The sequence below is a fragment of the Brachyhypopomus gauderio genome, chromosome 6 (assembly GCF_052324685.1).
Source record: "Brachyhypopomus gauderio isolate BG-103 chromosome 6, BGAUD_0.2, whole genome shotgun sequence".
NCBI classification, from domain to species: domain Eukaryota; kingdom Metazoa; phylum Chordata; class Actinopteri; order Gymnotiformes; family Hypopomidae; genus Brachyhypopomus; species Brachyhypopomus gauderio.
Window position 1 is genome coordinate 3,271,003 of NC_135216.1, and position 19,334 is coordinate 3,290,336.

The following is a 19,334-nucleotide window of genomic DNA, read 5'->3' on the forward strand; positions in this document are numbered from 1 at the left end:
TGAAAATGAATTGGACTGCTTGAAAAGGTCATATATGGAATGCGTAAAAGGCAAGAATTGCATAGTAAAACAACATACAGGGTAAAGCAAACACTTATAGATGCCACCAGGGGGCACCCAGAGTTGAACTGTGGACCTCTTGATCTGCAGTCACATGCTCTACCACTGAGATATACCCCCAACAGGAAGTTTAATTTGCAACCTCAAAGTGAGCACATGAGCAGGAAAACACAAGCTCACAAGATATCTAATGTTGAGCTTACAGGAGATTTTGGAAGGTGACAATCTAAAGGAATGCTTTGAGTAACAATAAATTGCTCGCCCAGTGGCGTAAATCCTAAACAAATGCTTTTCTCAGGAATCCATTTTTAAACACATTGGCACTTCCTGAGCAGTGACTGCTGGATGATATTATGAAATGGCACCATCCATATGACATATTTTTGGACTTGTTCAAGGGGTGCAGTCTATGAGCAAAATATCATGTGCATGTTGAAATTGCAAGCAGCCAGAAGGTCTTTCAAGTTTGCGATGAGGACCATTTAGAGAAGAAGTGGTAATCCCTTGAATTCCAATCACATGCGATATCATGAGCGTCCTCAAATGCTGTAATGATGAGATTCACCAGTATTACAAGATATATGTTTGGGAATGAATTCAGCACCCTTTAATGAGTGATGATTGAGAGAGAACAATGTCGTAAGATATCTGACTGAAAATGAATTGGACTGCTTGAAAAGGTCATATATGAAATGCTTAAAAGGCAAGAATTGCATAGTAAAACAACATACAGGGTAAAGCAAACACTTATAGATGCCACCAGGGGGCACACAGAATTGAACTGGGGACCTCTTGATCTGCAGTCAAATGCTCTACCACTGAGGTATATCCCCAACAGGAATTTTAATTTGCAACCTCAATGTGAGCACATGAGCAGGAAAAACACAAGCTCACAAGATATCTAATGTTGAGCTTACAGGAGATTTTGGAAGGTGACAATCTAAAGGAATGCTTTGAGTAACAATAAAATGCTCGCCCAGTGGCGTAAATCCTGAACAAATGCTTTTCTCAGGAATCCATTTTTAAACACATTGGCACTTCCTGAGCAGTGACTGCTGGATGATATTATGAAATAGCACCATCCATATGATATATTTTTGGACTTGTTCAAAGGGTGCACTCTATGAGCAAAATATCATGTGCATGTGGAAATTGCAAGCAGCCAGAAGGTCTCTCAAGTTTGTGATGAGGCGACCATTTAGAGAAGAAGTGGTAATCACTTGAATTCCAATCACATGCGTCGTTAAATTGAGATATCATGAACGTCCTCAAATGCTGTAATGATGAGATTCACCAGTATTACAAGAGATATGTTTGTGAATGAATTCAGCAGCCTTGAATGAGTGATGATTGAGAGAGAACAATGTTGTAAGATATCTGACTGAAAATGAATTGGACTGCTTGAAAATGTCATATATGGAATGCTTAAAAGGCAAGAATTGCATAGTAAAACAACATACAGGGTAAAGCAAACACTTATAGATGCCACCAGGGGGCAACCAGAGCTGAACTGAGGACCTCTTGATCTGCAGTCAAATGCTCTACCACTGAGCTATACCCCCAACAGGAAGTTTAATTTGCAACCTCAAAGTGAGCACATGAGCAGGAAAAACACAAGCTCACAAGATATCTAATGTTGAGCTTACAGGAGATTTTTGAAGGTGACAATCTAAAGGAACGCTTTGAGTAACAATAAAATGCTCGCCCAGTGGCGTAAATCCTGAACAAATGCTTTTCTCAGGAATCCATTTTTAAACACATTGGCACTTCCTGAGCAGTGACTGCTGGATGATATTATGAAATGGCACCATCCATATGACATATTTTTGGACTTGTTCAAGGGGTGCAGTCTATGAGCAAAATATCATGTGCATGTTGAAATTGCAAGCAGCCAGAAGGTCTTTCAAGTTTGCGATGAGGACCATTTAGAGAAGAAGTGGTAATCCCTTGAATTCCAATCACATGCGATATCATGAGCGTCCTCAAATGCTGTAATGATGAGATTCACCAGTATTACAAGATATATGTTTGGGAATGAATTCAGCAGCCTTTAATGAGTGATGATTGAGAGAGAACAATGTCGTAAGATATCTGACTGAAAATGAATTGGACTGCTTGAAAAGGTCATATATGAAATGCTTAAAAGGCAAGAATTGCATAGTAAAACAACATACAGGGCAAAGCAAACACTTGTAGATGCCACCTGGGGGCACCCAGAGTTGAACTGTGGACCTCTTGATCTGCAGTCACATGCTCTACCACTGAGCTATACCCCCAACAGGAAGTTTAATTTGCAACCTCAAAGTGAGCACATGAGCAGGAAAAACACAAGCTCACAAGATATCTAATGTTGAGCTTACAGGAGATTTTGGAAGGTGACAATCTAAAGGAATGCTTCGAGTAACAATAAATTGCTCGCCCAGTGGCGTAAATCCTGAACAAATGCTTTTCTCAGGAATCCATTTTTAAACACATTGGCACTTCCTGAGCAGTGACTGCTGGATGATATTATGAAATGGCATCATCCATATGACATATTTTTGGACTTGTTCAAGGGATGCAGTCTATGAGCAAAATATCATGTGCATGTTGAAATTGCAAGCAGCCAGAAGGTCTTTCAAGTTTGCGATGAGGACCATTTAGAGAAGAAGTGGTAATCCCTTGAATTCCAATCACATGCGATATCATGAGCGTCCTCAAATGCTCTAATGATGAGATTCACCAGTATTACAAGATATATGATTGGGAATGAATTCAGCACCCTTTAATGAGTGATGATTGAGAGAGAACAATGTTGTAAGATATCTGACTGAAAATGATTTGGACTGATTGAAAAGGTCATATATGAAATGCTTAAAAGGCAAGAATTGCATAGTAAAACAACATACAGGGTAAAGCAAACACTTATAGATGCCACCAGGGGACACCCAGAATTGAACTGGGGACCTCTTGATCTGCAGTCAAATGCTCTACCACTGAGCTATACCCCCAACAGGAAGTTTAATTTGCAACCTCAATGTGAGCACATGAGCAGGAAAAACACAAGCTCACAAGATATCTAATGTTGAGCTTACAGGAGATTTTGGAAGGTGACAATTTAAAGGAATGCTTTGAGTAACAATAAAATGCTCGCCCAGTGGCGTAAAGCCTGAACAAATGCTTTTCTCAGGAATCCATTTTTAAACACATTGGCACTTCCTGAGCAGTGACTGCTGGATGATATTATGAAATAGCACCATCCATATGATATATCTTTGGACTTGTTCAAAGGGTGCACTCTATGAGCAAAATATCATGTACATGTTGAAATTGCAAGCAGCCAGAAGGTCTCAAGTTTGTGATGAGGCGACCATTTGGAGAAGAAGTGGTAATCACTTGAATTCCAATCACATGCGTCGTTAAATTGAGATATCATGAACGTCCTCAAATGCTGTAATGATGAGATTCACCAGTATTACAAGAGATATGTTTGTGAATGAATTCAGCAGCCTTGAATGAGTGATGATTGAGAGAGAACAATGTCGTAAGATATCTGACTGAAAATGAATTGGACTGCTTGAAAATGTCATATATGGAATGCTTAAAAGGCAAGAATTGCATAGTAAAACAACATACAGGGTAAAGCAAACACTTATAGATGCCACCAGGGGGCACCCAGAGCTGAACTGAGGACCTCTTGATCTGCAGTCAAATGCTCTACCACTGAGCTATACCCCCAATAGGAAGTTTAATTTGCAACCTCAAAGTGAGCACATGAGCAGGAAAAACACAAGCTCACAAGATATCTAATGTTGAGCTTACAGGAGATTTTGGAAGGTGACAATTTAAAGGAATGCTTTGAGTAACAATAAAATGCTCGCCCAGTGGCGTAAATCCTGAACAAATGCTTTTCTCAGGAATCCATTTTTAAACACATTGGCACTTCCTGAGCAGTGACTGCTGGATGATATTATGAAATGGCACCATCCATATGACATATTTTTGGACTTGTTCAAGGGGTGCAGTCTATGAGCAAAATATCATGTGCATGTTGAAATTGCAAGCAGCCAGAAGGTCTTTCAAGTTTGCGATGAGGACCATTTAGAGAAGAAGTGGTAATCCCTTGAATTCCAATCACATGCGATATCATGAGCGTCCTCAAATGCTGTAATGATGAGATTCACCAGTATTACAAGATATATGTTTGGGAATGAATTCAGCAGCCTTTAATGAGTGATGATTGAGAGAGAACAATGTCGTAAGATATCTGACTGAAAATGAATTGGACTCCTTGAAAAGGTCATATATGAAATGCTTAAAAGGCAAGAATTGCATAGTAAAACAACATACAGGGTAAAGCAAACACTTATAGATGCCACCAGGGGGCACTCAGAATTGAACTGGGGACCTCTTGATCTGCAGTCAAATGCTCTACCACTGAGCTATATCCCCAACAGGAATTTTAATTTGCAACCTCAATGTGAGCACATGAGCAGGAAAAACACAAGCTCACAAGATACCTGATGTTGAGCTTACAGGAGATTTTGGAAGGTGACAATCCAAAGGAATGCTTTGAGTAACAATAAAATGCTCGCCTAGTGGCGTAAATCCTGAACAAATGCTTTTCTCAGGAATACATTTTTAAACACATTGGCACTTCCTGAGCAGTGACTGCTGGATGATATTATGAAATAGCACCATCCATATGATATATTTTTGGACTTGTTCAAAGGGTGCACTCTATGAACAAAATATCATGTGCATGTTGAAATTGCAAGCAGCCAGAAGGTCTCTCAAGTTTGTGATGAGGCGACCATTTAGAGAAGAAGTGGTAATCACTTGAATTCCAATCACATGCGTCGTTAAATTGAGATATCATGAACGTCCTCAAATGCTGTAATGATGAGATTCACCAGTATTACAAGAGATATGTTTGTGAATGAATTCAGCAGCCTTTAATGAGTGATGATTGAGAGAGAACAATGTCGTAAGATATCTGACTGAAAATGAATTGGACTGCTTGAAAAGGTCATATATGGAATGCTTAAAAGGCAAGAATTGCATAGTAAAACAACATACAGGGTAAAGCAAACACTTATAGATGCCACCAGGGGGCACCCAGAGTTGAACTGAGGACCACTTGATCTGCAGTCAAATGCTCTACCACTGAGCTATACCCCCAACAGGAAGTTTAATTTGCAACCTCAAAGTGAGCACATGAGCAGGAAAAACACAAGCTCACAAGATATCTACTGTTGAGCTTACAGGAGATTTTGGAAGGTGACAATCTAAAGGAATGCTTTGAGTAACAATAAATTGCTCGCCCAGTGGCGTAAATCCTGAACAAATGCTTTTCTCAGGAATCCATTTTTAAACACATTGGCACTTCCTGAGCAGTGACTGCTGGATGATATTATGAAATGGCACCATCCATATGACATATTTTTGGACTTGTTCAAGGGGTGCAGTCTATGAGCAAAATATCATGTGCATGTTGAAATTGCAAGCAGCCAGAAGGTCTTTCAAGTTTGCGATGAGGACCATTTAGAGAAGAAGTGGTAATCCCTTGAATTCCAATCACATGCGTCGTTAAATTGAGATATCATGAGCATCCTCAAATGCTCTAATGATGAGATTCACCAGTATTACAAGATATATGTTTGGGAATGAAATCAGCAGCCTTTAATGAGTGATGATTGAGAGAGAACAATGTCGTAAGATATCTGACTGAAAATGAATTGGACTGTTTGAAAAGGTCATATATGAAATGCTTAAAAGGCAAGAATTGCATAGTAAAACAACATACAGGGTAAAGCAAACACTTATAGAAGCCTCCAGGGGGCACCCAGAGTTGAACTGGGGACCTCTTGATCTGCAGTCAAATGCTCTACCACTGAGCTATACCCCCAACAGGAAGTTTAATTTGCAACCTCAATGTGAGCACATGAGCAGGAAAAACACAAGCTCACAAGATATCTAATGTTGAGCTTACAGGAGATTTTGGAAGGTGACAATCTAAAGAAATGCTTTGAGTAACAATAAAATGCTCGCCCAGTGGCGTAAATCCTGAACAAATGCTTTTCTCAGGAATCCATTTTTAAACACATTGGCACTTCCTGAGCAGTGACTGCTGGATGATATTATGAAATAGCACCATCCATATGATATATTTTTGGACTTGTTCAAAGGGTGCACTCTATGAGCAAAATATCATGTGCATGTTGAAATTGCAAGCAGCCAGAAGGTCTCTCAAGTTTGTGATGAGGCTACCATTTAGAGAAGAAGTGGTAATCACTTGAATTCCAATCACATGCGTTGTTAAATTGAGATATCATGAACGTCCTCAAATGCTGTAATGATGAGATTCACCAGTATTACAAGAGATATGTTTGTGAATGAATTCAGCAGCCTTTAATGAGTGATGATTGAGAGAGAACAATGTCGTAAGATATCTGACTGAAAATGAATTGGACTGCTTGAAAAGGTCATATATGAAATGTTTAAAAGGCAAGAATTGCATAGTAAAACAACATACAGGGTAAAGCAAACACTTATAGATGCCACCAGGGGACACCCAGAGTTGAACTGTGGACCTCTTGATCTGCAGTCACATGCTCTACCACTGAGCTATACCCCCAACAGGAAGTTTAATTTCCAACCTCAAAGTGAGCACATGAGCAGGAAAAACACAAGCTCACAAGATATCTAATGTTGAGCTTACAGGAGATTTTGGAAGGTGACAATCTAAAGGAATGCTTTGAGTAACAATAAATTGCTCGCCCAGTGGCGTAAATCCTGAACAAATGCTTTTCTCAGGAATCCATTTTTAAACACATTGGCACTTCCTGAGCAGTGACTGCTGGATGATATTATGAAATAGTTTAAATGATTCTTTCTTTTATAATGCTTCCGTTTTCATTTGTCAGGTATGGGGTTTCTTGACATGCCAAGCAACATACAATTGTGTCGATGAGGAAACAGCAGAAGGCGTGGTTGGAGCAGGAAATATGTTGATGTCCACTGTGGCAAGCAAACATAAAACAGCTCCCAAAAGGCAAAAATGAGGAAGGCACAAGGAGCGCTACAATAATGTCTGGGGCACCATAAGGGTGCAAAAACTTGACAACACGAATGTCCACCAATTCAGGGCTGAAGACATCAGTCTCTCTCACTCGTGGTGCAAGGAGTGCTCAGTACTGAACAGCGGGACCTGCAGGACTAAATAGGCAGAGTGTTAATGTGAAACAGGTGCACGTGATAATTATCAATAAATGGGTGACTGTGATTGTGTAAGTGAGGGCGTGGCTGAGTGACATGATTGAAAGGGGTGTCTACCCTGACGTGACAGCAATATATGGACAAAAGTATTGAGACAGCTGCACATTACACCTACAGAAAATTTTATAACATCCCATAAGCATTAATGGTATTATATTAATACAAATATTAGTCCTCCTTTGCAGCTATAACAGCTATATCCACTCTTCTAGAAAAGCTTTCTACAAGATTTTGGAGAGTATTTGTGAGACATTTTGCCCATTCATCCAGAAGACTATTTGTTATGTCAGACTGATGTTGGACCAGAGGGTCTGGCTCACAATCTATGAGGGCCAGTTAAGTTGTTCAGCACTAACCTCACCCAAATTTATGGATCTGGTTTTGCGCACTGGGGCACAATCATCCTGGAACAGAAAAGAGTTTCCTTCAAACTGTTCCCACACAGTTAGAAGCAAAACATTATCCAATATATCTAACGTCCAAGAACTAGGAGAAGGACACAGATGCTGCTGAGAGTCAGATTTATTGGTAGGAGTTTCCTCCCGCCTCCTAACCAGATCGGCTCGAATCGCTCTTGAACGGCGAGGCATTACATTTACATAAACACTCGGAGCTTCCAGACAACGAAACACTGTGAATGCAATAGTAAAACTCCTTAAGTGAATAATAGTACACAGACTAGTTAATTAACACCTCTCGGACACAACAAAGAATACAAAAAGGACAAACGGATTATTACACAAACAGTAAACAAACGCATTCAAAATGGAAAATGCAATAAACAGGTGTTACACCGAATTCTGCGACCGTCAAATTTTGTGACCGCAGAGGGCGCTATTTCGCAGTTTCAGTTAGTTTCAGTTCACAGGCACGAGCGCTTTACGAATGCTGCGTAAGCTACGCCGACGCGCTTTCTTTTCTCGTTTTGCTGCTGTCCACGAGCCAAAATATGAGAGATGCGTGTATTTACATTTTATGTCGTCTGTTAACAAGAATGTTTCATTACAACATTTTTACACGTGACGACAGGAGTAAAGTCAGCCAATACATACGCCTGACAATAGCAAACTTTTCATAAGTAAGTTATGTAAGCTGCTGTCATTTGGACCTCATTCCGAATGGTAATTATACACTTCTGAATAAAATGTTTAAATATAGTCTACTAAAACGTTTTTAAAACGGTATTTTAATATTTTTTGAAGATACATTAAAGTCACAGATCCAGTTGGCAGCTGTCAGAATGGGTGACCCCTATGCCACGGTCAGTCTGTCCACTCCATTCATGAATGTTTTTCTTTGGCTAACAGGTGTAGGGATGGTAAGTCACCTGAAAACATTTGGTTGGGTTTTAACTAGTTTGTATGGAGATGGACAGCAGTCACATATTTAGACAGCAGCCGTCAGAATCGGTGACCCCTATTCCAAAGTGCACTTGTCCATTCCATTCATAATTTTTTTTCTGTCTAATAAGGTGACGGGATGGTAGGTCACCAGGAAAGACATGGCTGTTTTCAAAATGATTATAGGTGGAAATTCAGTGGGGTCACATATTAAGAACTGGTGACCACATGCCAAGGCACATCTGTCACATCTACCATGGAAACACATCACCCACTGTGACTCCACAATAACAGAAAACAGTGATAGCAAAAACATTTTAGTAGACTATATTTAAACATTTTATTCAGAAGTGTATAATTACCATTCGGAATGAGGTCCAAATGACAGCAGCTTACATAACTTATGAAAAGTTTGCTATTGTCAGGCGTATGTATTGGCTGACTTTACTCCTGTCGTCACGTGTAAAAATGTTGTAATGAAACATTCTTGTTAACAGACGACATAAAATGTAAATACACGCATCTCTCATATTTTGGCTCGTGGACAGCAGCAAAACGAGAAAAGAAAGCGTGTCGGCGTAGCTTACGCAGCATTCGTAAAGCGCTCGTGCCTGTAAACTGAAACTAACTGAAACTGCGAAATAGCGCCCTCTGCGGTCACAAAATTTGACGGTCGCAGAATTCGGTGTAACACCTGACTAACGCAAAACAGACCTGGCGAAAGTAACTTTACTAACGAACCATCAGGAGACAATAACGAGTAGACTCAGTAAAGAGTACAAAACCAATCATAGGATGATCACTGAAACAACTCGAAACAAATCTAATAGAACAGACCAAACGCTGAACATACAATGATCAAGGTTAAACACCAAGGGCAGATCCGATAACAAACACGGGGAACACATACAAACTCTCGCAACAGTGAATACCAAAATTGACTTACAAGGAAGGACAGGGCACACGGGAATATAAACCAAACACATCAAGGAGTTAAACATAAACAGCTGATCAGAACTAATAATGGGCGACGGGATCAAGGGCCGTGACAGGAGAATGCTACGGAGATTCAACTAAAAAACATAACTAAGGGAAACATGAAGACCTCACATAGGTTGGGGCGGAGTAGACATAACAATATCTTGGTATGCGGAATCATTAAGACTTCCTGTCGTGGAAATTTTCTGAAAATGGATGAGGACTCAGACGTGGTTAAATGATTCATTTATTACAAAAATATAAATATATATAAATAGGACAAAGACAGATACAAGACAGACACAAGACAGACACAGACATGAGAGTCTCATTCAAGCATGACAACTCTGAAGACAGGGGGGCACTCCCCCTGCTTATATACAATCATAAACATAATTCAGCAGTTCTAACAGCAGGTTATCTTTAGCACAGCATGTTCCAAAACATAAGCGTCCAGCAGGCTACTTTGTCTCACATGTGTGTATCTCCTAATATGGACTTCCCTAGAGTTAGCGAAAGCAACTGATGTATCAGTTGAACACAGAGAAAGCTAAATGACCCAAGTATAGTAGACTAGTGACTACCAGTTAACAGAGTGTTCTTACCCTCAGCACTCTCCCTGACCTGGGTCACGTATAGCACACATGCATAATATGAACTAAACATGGTACACTGAATCACACTACTTCATTATTGTAGTCCTTCTGCTTAGTCAGAATGGACATGTCCTAAATCATAAAGTTCATAATGATCTCTTATAATAACTAAACATGATCTAATCAATGATGATTAGTCAATAATCAATCATTTCTGTCACACTTCCCTTCACTGGAACTAAGAGGCCTAGGCACTGCTGAACTTTATCCAACCTCTGTCTGAATTTCCAAATAATATTAGCTCTGTAAACACTATCCGAATTTACAGAAGACTAGAAATCCACTTGTTGCTGAAATTTAAATGTACAGCATTTCACAATTAATATTTCAGTATTCTAAACATAATTCATGGTTTATCTAATGTGTTATCAGGACAAACATTTTGTTTTTCCTTTCCATTGTCATCCTCGGCTTACTCACTGGGGGCTTGACCTCTTGTAAAGCTGCTTTGTCACAGCAACTGTTGTAAAAAGTGTTATATAAATTAATTTTTATTGATTGACAAATCAACTAGAAAAAACAATATTTACAGAGGCAGCCGGAAATGCAGGTGGAATGAACGGGGTTCCATAATGCGGCAAAGAAAAACAAACAAGGCAATTAGATCGCTCTCTGCGATTAAGGAAGGCAGCAGCTTGTGGAACAGTGCATGGACGGTCCAGTAAGGCTCTTGAGACAATGTGCAGCACTAGACCGGACGACCTGCGGGCTTAAAAAGAGCAACATAAATGTGCACAGGTGTTTAGTATTCAGGAGAATGTGATGGTGGGAGCGGTTGCGTGCTCGGGGGTGTGTGCTGGGATCGGCTGCTGGCCGGGATGCGCGCCCTCTGGTGGCGACCCGGCCCCCTCACCGTGACATTCACAAAATATATATATCTACAATATATATCTATGGTTTTATTTGTTCCACAAGCCATCATGTTTGTTTAGACAGGTTATGTATATAATTCTAAGGATGGTCTAGGCTGCCTAATCTGCTCTCAAGATGCAAGGCATGTGTATGGGTAGTTGTTGACAGTGCTGGGTATTTAATAGGTCATATGTGTTTAATCGGTGACACTCTGAAACTGAACATTTTCCCATGGGGAAACATAAAGAATTTTTAAAAAGAAGTAAATGGATCTCAGTGTGTGTGTGTGTGTGTGTGTGTGTGCGTGTGTGTTTTTCTTGCATCAGCAGGTGACTGCGGAACATTTTTGTATGACCATTTTTCACAGTGTGAACACCCATGATAAGTTTGTGGATGTTCCTATATTATGCTGACTCTGACAGTAATAATCTCCTGAATCTTCAGGCTGTACTCCACTGATAGTCAGAGTGAAATCAATGTGATTTCCAGATTCACTGCCATTGAATTTATCAGAAATACCAGAAGCTCTCTGATCAGTATAATATATCAAGAGTTTAGGAGCTTCTCCAGGAATCTGATGATACCAGGACATACAATACATAGAGGTGTCTTTCTTCACACAGTCAATTGCTGGATCATGTTTACAGTGAATAGTGACCGTCTGACCAGGTTGCACAGTCTGATCTCCAAACTGAGTCAACACAACCTGACCAAGAGAGACTGTGGACAAAGAGTTTGAAATATTGCATTAAGACTATTAGAGAAGTTGTATTCTGAGAAGATTACACTGATAAATATCAATGAGGCTGCAATTGCAGATAACTGAAATTAGATTTTTATTATTTTCTTACCTCTGGTGTAAATCAGGAGTGTGCAGATGAAGATGGTGAGGAAAGTCATTATGTATTTGTTATCTTTAAGAGTCGTGAAGTGTTGATTGACACAGCCATAAGTACTCCCAGGTAACTGAAGCATGTGACACTAATGCAAAGTGTCTGTACCATGTAAATATTTTTCCTGAGTAACCAAAGCTCAGGAGAGTTCAGAATAATGTGTGGTGACAGTGTGAAATTTATTATCTACAATTTTGCATATGGAATTTAATTTGCTTGAGTTAGTCAAGCAACTTTATTGGAACATTTCATTATTAAATTCATGTAGGTGTGACGCTCGGTAAGGAGGCACGACGAACGTCAAACTGTGCAATGATGAACGTTTAATAGTGAACATAAACACGAAGCTCCGTGCGGAGTGCAAACAGCAAAACACAGTTCTCACACAGGCACGAAACTTTAGACAAAGACGAGCACTAGACACCGCGCGAACGCACATTAAATAGGTGAATTACACAGACCCACGTGACCTCGAGACAAGGCACAGGTGTAACAAACGAACATGCTCACAAACAACCCACACCCACGGAAGTACAAACATGGACATAACGACACGCAGACAACGAAGCGGCACGCCCACAGGGAAGGGTCTGGAGCTGTCACCGTGACAGTAGGGTTTTGCAGGGTCTCTCTCTCTCTCTCGCTCTTGCCAAAGGATTCTTTCCCTGTTGTCTAACAGGTGAGAATACTGCCTGTGGTATGTAGATGAAATCATGTAGTAAGTGTTTTGAGTCAATTTTCAAACTTTGTTTTCTAAAATATTTATATTATCAGTAATTTGTGTATAATAATTTACAGCTTTTGATAGAGTACTGAGTATTCAGTTCAAGCTGGTATTCATATAATACAATTTGTCCAAATGTATGTGATTTTGTTACATAGCATCTGTCAGTTCTCTAGAGCAGGGGTGCTCATTACGTTGATCGCGAAGGAATGTGCTCCTGCAATGGCATACTGGTTTTTATCTAGGTAGACCAGATTTTCTTGATGCTTGTGTAATGGAGTTAAAAATGCAATAATATATTTTTTCAATTCCTGTTCAATAGGCTATCTGTTTTATTTTACAATATAATGTGAAGTTTGTTGTTTTGGTCTTTTATTTTGAAAGACAGGAAATGCTGTGCACACCCACAAAAGTTATATTGGGCTGCTTCCCCTTCCTCCCTCACAGTGGTGTTTTACACTGATGTGGGGAGCCAGAGTGTGCCCGGCCTATTTTTGAAGACTAAAATTGTGATTTTTATGTCTGTCACAGTAAACGTGGTGAACTCCATCCTGAGTCCTGTTATCTGTATACGGGTTGTTGAAGAGTTCACATCCGTTACACTTGCTGTCAGTTCGTATTTGTTGTTGGGTCTGGTGGCCCTCATTTTCCTTTTGAGAATACCCCATAGATTCTCAATGGGGTTTAGATCCAGCAGGTTTGCTGGCCACTGTAATGTCATGGGCATCAAACAATGCTTTGGTGTTTTTGGTGGCATGGCCAGGGGCCAGGACCAGCTGGAAGATGAAATCTGCATCTCCATACAGATCCTCAGCAGAAGGAATCATGAAGTCCTCCAAAACATTATGGTACACTCTTGCAGTGACCTTGGATTTAAAAAAGCAGAGTTTACCAACACCTGCACCAGACAGAGCCGGCCCTGACCAATGTGGTGCCCTAGGCCATATTTTGGTTGGTGCCCCTTGCATCATCAATCATCGGGTTGATTGTGTCACTATTAAAAAAACAAATAAAAAGCAAATGACTTAAATATTACCATATAACAAGCAATAAATATAAAGGTGTTGCACAAAAAATATTTTTAAACTATTTTACATAACGTAGTGCAGATAACAACTTTTATTTTAAATATTAAAAATAAGTTAAAAAAATAAAAAACAACAACTACCACCAGTGCAAATCAGGGCAATTTGCCTACTGCAACATTATTATTTCAAAAGTGCATCTGCAGTGAACTTTTAATATATATTTATTTTAAAAACTTGCTGATCTAAGCTAATAGCACCTACTAGGATTGGGCAGTATGATGACAGTGGCAGTTTTCACTAAGATCATACAGAGGGGAAAAGCCACAATGACGATTGAGTGTTAGTTGTGAGTCAAGCGAGCTGGTTTCAAAGAAAAACACAACAGCTACAGATTGGCAACATTTTGGATTTGTTTCAAATAAAAATGAGAGACCATTGGAGCACGCCCCCACGATTCTAATTCGATAATATGATTGGTTAATAAAACTGCCAATCTATAATAAAAGCTCTCAATGTAAAAGGGCCTTTCTCTCTTTTACCTAGAAACAACAGTGTGAAATATTCTGATTGGTTGATTTTTTATTTCACCGCTGAGGTTTTTTTCCAGCACAAGTACGAAAAGTGGATTTAAAAGCCGATTTATAGGAAAAATACAAATTATTGGTGAAGCGTTATTAACATATATTACATATAATAGATAAAGCATCCTTTTTAAGATCAATTAACCTTCAGAGAAGGCGTTGAAGTCCCTGACGGTTCGCCAATGGTATAGTGTTAATTCACCACATATTACCGTTATATTACCTGTTTTTTGCAGCCTTTCCTCCTCCACCTTTCTCCATTTTCTGCCCTGGGCACCAGAGGATTTCTCCCTTTTTGACGTCTTGATGAGGAGATGTCACTCACTCTGTGGTGTCTTCTTCCCCCACAGAGAAACAGTAACGAGGTGCGCAGAGCGCGCGCGGGAGGGCGGGTTGGCGTGCGGGTGATAGGTGTCGTTTGTTGTTATTATAAGAGTTATTAATTTGACTAATATTATTAAATAATGAAATTATGATTATGTGGACTTTGCTTGTTTTCACATTTATTAATTGTTCATTAGTTAAAAAAAAAAAAAAAACGCATGCACGCGAGCGCCCCCCTGAACAGACGGCGCCCCTAGCATTTGCCTATATCGCCTAATGGAAGGGCCAGCCCTGGCCCTAGACATTGCACCCCAAATCATGACAGACTGTGGATATTTCAAAGTAGACCTCACCCGTCTTCCTCCAATCATTGGATCTTGTGTCCCGAATGAAAGCCACACTTTACTTCCATTGGAAAAGAGGACCTTGGATCACTGGCCAACAGTCCAGCCCTTGGTCCATTTGAGACGCTTCCTACGTTGACTCAGGTTCAGAACTGGCTTGATCTGAGGAACCCGACAGTTGTAGACCATCTGCAACAGCACGGTGGCTTGGTGCTTAGCACGTTTGCCTCTCAGGACTGGGGTCTTGTGTTCAAGTCCCTATCTGAGTGGAGTTTCCATGTTCTCCCTGTGTTTGTGTGGGTTTCCTCCAGGGTCTCTGGTTTCCTCCCACAGTCCAAAAACATTGAGGTTAGGTAAATTGGCAAAACTCTCCATGAGTGTGTGTATTTCTCTCTCTGTTCAATAAAAAAAACAAGTTGTTGTCTGAGAGTGTGTGCTTGTGTGCCCAGTGGTGGATGGTTCACCCCATTCAGTCCCCCAGGGGGCTGTGGAACCCGGTAGAGAGTACGCTATGCGCAATTGGCTGCCGCTTCTCACCAGTGTGTGACTGGTTGACTGTGATGTAGCTGTGTTAACAGTTGTAAAGCGCCTTGGGTATCCTGATAAATTGAACCATTCATTCATTCATTCATCTCATGGATGCATCCGAATGTGAATTCTTTTTTGATAGACTTTTTGATAGATTTTTGATGCTCACGATCATCTCTTTTGCTGGTGCATCTTCTCATGCCACATTTTGTCTTTCCACTAGACTTTCAATTGATATTGAGACGACAACGACTCGCAGCGTGTGAGGGTGCAAGACCCCGCGCTGTGGAGGAGAACGTACAAGAGAAGGAGATTTTCACCTAGAAAAATTTGAAATATAATCTATCGATGTGATAAAAGGATAGAAGAAACACCAGAGCATCTTCCAAGAACAAAACCGAGAGTTTATTTTTAACTATAGCCGAAACTGAGCGGAACTTCAGCGGCGCACCGGTAAGGCAGAGCAACGGCTCTGCGTTTCTAACGGCAACGGAGTAGCAGCGACCGACAGTTGTTAGCAAGCGCTAACACAACAAAACAACAAAAACAATAAAATAACGGTGCCGATACAGACAACTGACAACAGACAGACAGACGGTTAAGGACAACATCACCCAAAAATGAAAAAAACGGTTTCCAACGGCCATTCGTTAAGTAGAACTTGCTTCCCTACCTACCAAACCATTGAGACTGTGTCTGCTAACCGTGGCAGATATAGGAATAACAGGGCGATATGTTTTAAAAATCTAATTAAAATTAAATTAAATAATCAACATGAAATGAGCAGCAATATTAAGCTAAGGCTAGGACTTCTAAACATTAGATCGCTTGCATCAAAAGCTGTGATAGTAAACGAAATAATCTCAGATAACAGACTAAATGCACTCTGTTTAACAGAGACATGGGCTAGAGTAGACGAATATGTAAGTTTTAATGAAGCAGCTCCTCCTGGATACAGTTATGTTCATCAGCCCCGTATCACAGGACGTGGAGGTGGAGTAGCCACAATATATGACACAGATAAATGTTTTACTGTAAAACCAACCACCTCTATTAACTCATTCGAGGCTATGATAGGTGAAATAGGCAATAATCTCATAGGCAATAAAACAAAGCTTAAACTAGTGACCATCTATTGACCACTGGGTCCTTACTCAGAATTTCTTAAGGAATTTGCTGAGTTTCTTTCGTAATTAGTCCTAACAATTGAAAGATTTGTAATTGTAGGTGATTTCAACATTCATTATGAAAATGAATCAGACCCACTGAAAACCGCGTTCGATTCCATCATAGACTCAGTAGGTATACCTCAAAATGTGACAGGGCCTACTCACCGCTGTAAACACACCTTAGACTTAATACTTACTTACGGGTTAAACATAGAACATTTGGCAATTATCCCCCAAAATTATGCCATTTCAGATTATTCCCTACTAATATATGAAATAGCTTTATACGATGTACATTAGATGCACCATACAAAAACCACGCGCACTATCAGATCCGACACCACTGCAACATTTATTAACATACTACCAGAGCTATCGAGCACTATGCCATTGCAGCCCAATGAATTAGAACAGGCAACACAACAGTTTTATTCCACACTCAGCAATACCTTAGACAGTGTAGCTCCAGGTAAAACAAAATTAATTAGGGAGAAAAAGCTTGCACCATAGTATGACGACCTCACTCGTCTTCTAATATCGTCAGATAATGGGCTCATCTCGTTCCTTATACTGTTAGATCTTAGCGCAGCTTTTGATACTGTAGACCACAACATTTTGCTGGATCGACTAGAAAACACAGTAGGTATTAAAGGAGTTGCACTCTCCTGGTTTAGATCATATCTGACCGACTGCTTCCAATGTGTAAGTGTTAATAATAAAACATCTAAATCTGTTCAGGTTAAATATGGTGTCCCACAAGGGACAGTCCTAGGACCACTTCTATTTACACTTTACATGTTACCCTTAGGCGAGATTATGCATAAGCACGACATCAGTTTCCACTCCTACGCAGACGACACCCAATTATATTTATCGGCTAAACCCGATGATTTAGGTGTAAACAGTAAAATCGAGAAGTGTGTAGAAGAGATAAAACATTGGCTGGCGTGTAACTTTCTAGCACTAAATCCAGATAAAACAGAGCTAATAATAGTTGGGTCTAGGGCAGCGAGAGACAAGATATGTAATGTAGCATTGAATCTACATTCCTTTACTATAACCCCCAGCGCAGAGGTAAAGAACTTAGGTGTCACAATAGACCCAGATCTCTCGTTCGATACACACATTAATAATATAACTAGGGTAGCGTTCTTTCACTTACGCAACATTGCTAAAATTAGAAATATATTAAATACTAGTGATGCAGAAAAGCTAATCCATGCATTCATATCCTCTCGCCTAGATTATTGCAATAGTCTTCTAGCTGGACGTTCTGGTAAATCGATAAACAAACTCCAGCTTGTTCAGAACGCAGCAGCGTGAGTTTTAACGAAAACTAAAAAATTTGATCACATTAGTCCCGTACTATCGTCATTACATTGGCTGCCAGTTAGATTCCGTATTGACTATAAAATACTCTTATTAACATATAAAACACTGCATGGCTTAACTACAGAGTATCTTAGTGAACTTATTGATCATTACAATCCAGCACGTTCACTTCGTTCACAGGTGTAACGTATTGACCAGACAGAGAGGGATCCAACTGCGGAAGTACACCGCTTTTATTCAAATGAGTTACGTTTACAAAATACGGCACGAGTATCACTAGCGCTAGGCGCAGTAATAACAGCAGCGTTTTCGTGGGATGGTCAGGACGGTCCAGGGTCATAACGGGGGGGCAGAATCCGGGAGGTACAGGAGAGCTAGGCAGGAGGCGAGGTCTGGAGAGAAAGCAAGGGTCAAAGCACAGGAGATCGAACAGGCAATGGAAACGCTTGGTATGCTGCATGGGAACGGCAATACTTTGCGACGAGGAAGTGGTGGGAAGGTGTATATATGTGACTGAAAAGGGGGCGTGGTAATTAGTAGCAGGTGTAGCTGGGAGGGACATATCAGACGGCATTCCTTACAACAGGACGCAGGCTTATTAACTGTTCCTAGGATCAAAAAGATCACAGCAGGTGGAAAAGCCTTTTCTTCTAAAGCTCCAAAACTGTGGAATAATCTTCCTGCCTTTATTCGGGACTCAGACACAGTCTTAATGTTTAAAACTCAACTAAAGACTTATCTGTTTAGTTTGGCCTTTGAATAATCTGTTACATATCATAAGACATTTACATTGACAATATCAACACCCAGAACTTTCATTCTAGTTACCTTATACTTAGCCTGATTGTGTGATTTATTTGTAACTTGTGTATTAGTCTGTATAATTTGTTTTTGTGTAATTTGTGTGTTAACGAGCCGCCCAATGGAGGATGGGTTCCCTTTTGAATCTTGGTCCTCCCAAGGTTTCTTCCTATTCCCCACCATCTAGGGAGTTTTTCTTGCCACTGTTGCCTTTGGCTTGCTCATTAGGGATTTGGACCCATAGTATTGTTAACCTTGTAAATCCTGTAAAGCGCTTTGTGACAACATATGTTGTGAAAAGCGCTATACAAATATATTTGATTTGATTTGGTATGCTTGGACACAGCATTCTGTGAACAGCCAGTATCCTTAGCTATGAACTTTTGTGGCTTACCCATCCTATGGAATGTATCAATGGCCAGTTATGTCTGAAGTCTTTCCCATATTGAGCCAAACTGCCGAACCGA

At 40.2% G+C, this 19,334-nt stretch overlaps 3 non-coding genes across 3 annotated transcripts; all 3 read right to left on the bottom strand.

The window, feature by feature from the left end:
- Positions 1-2,978: 2,978 nt before the first annotated feature.
- trnac-gca (transfer RNA cysteine (anticodon GCA)) lies at positions 2,979-3,050 on the bottom strand. Its single transcript has one exon. It is a non-coding gene; the product is annotated as a tRNA-Cys (tRNA).
- A 2,098-nt stretch (positions 3,051-5,148) lies between these two features.
- On the bottom strand, positions 5,149-5,220 carry trnac-gca (transfer RNA cysteine (anticodon GCA)). The gene has a single exon. It is a non-coding gene; the product is annotated as a tRNA-Cys (tRNA).
- A 655-nt stretch (positions 5,221-5,875) lies between these two features.
- trnac-gca (transfer RNA cysteine (anticodon GCA)) lies at positions 5,876-5,947 on the bottom strand. The gene has a single exon. It is a non-coding gene; the product is annotated as a tRNA-Cys (tRNA).
- Between the last annotated feature and the right edge of the window lie 13,387 nt (positions 5,948-19,334).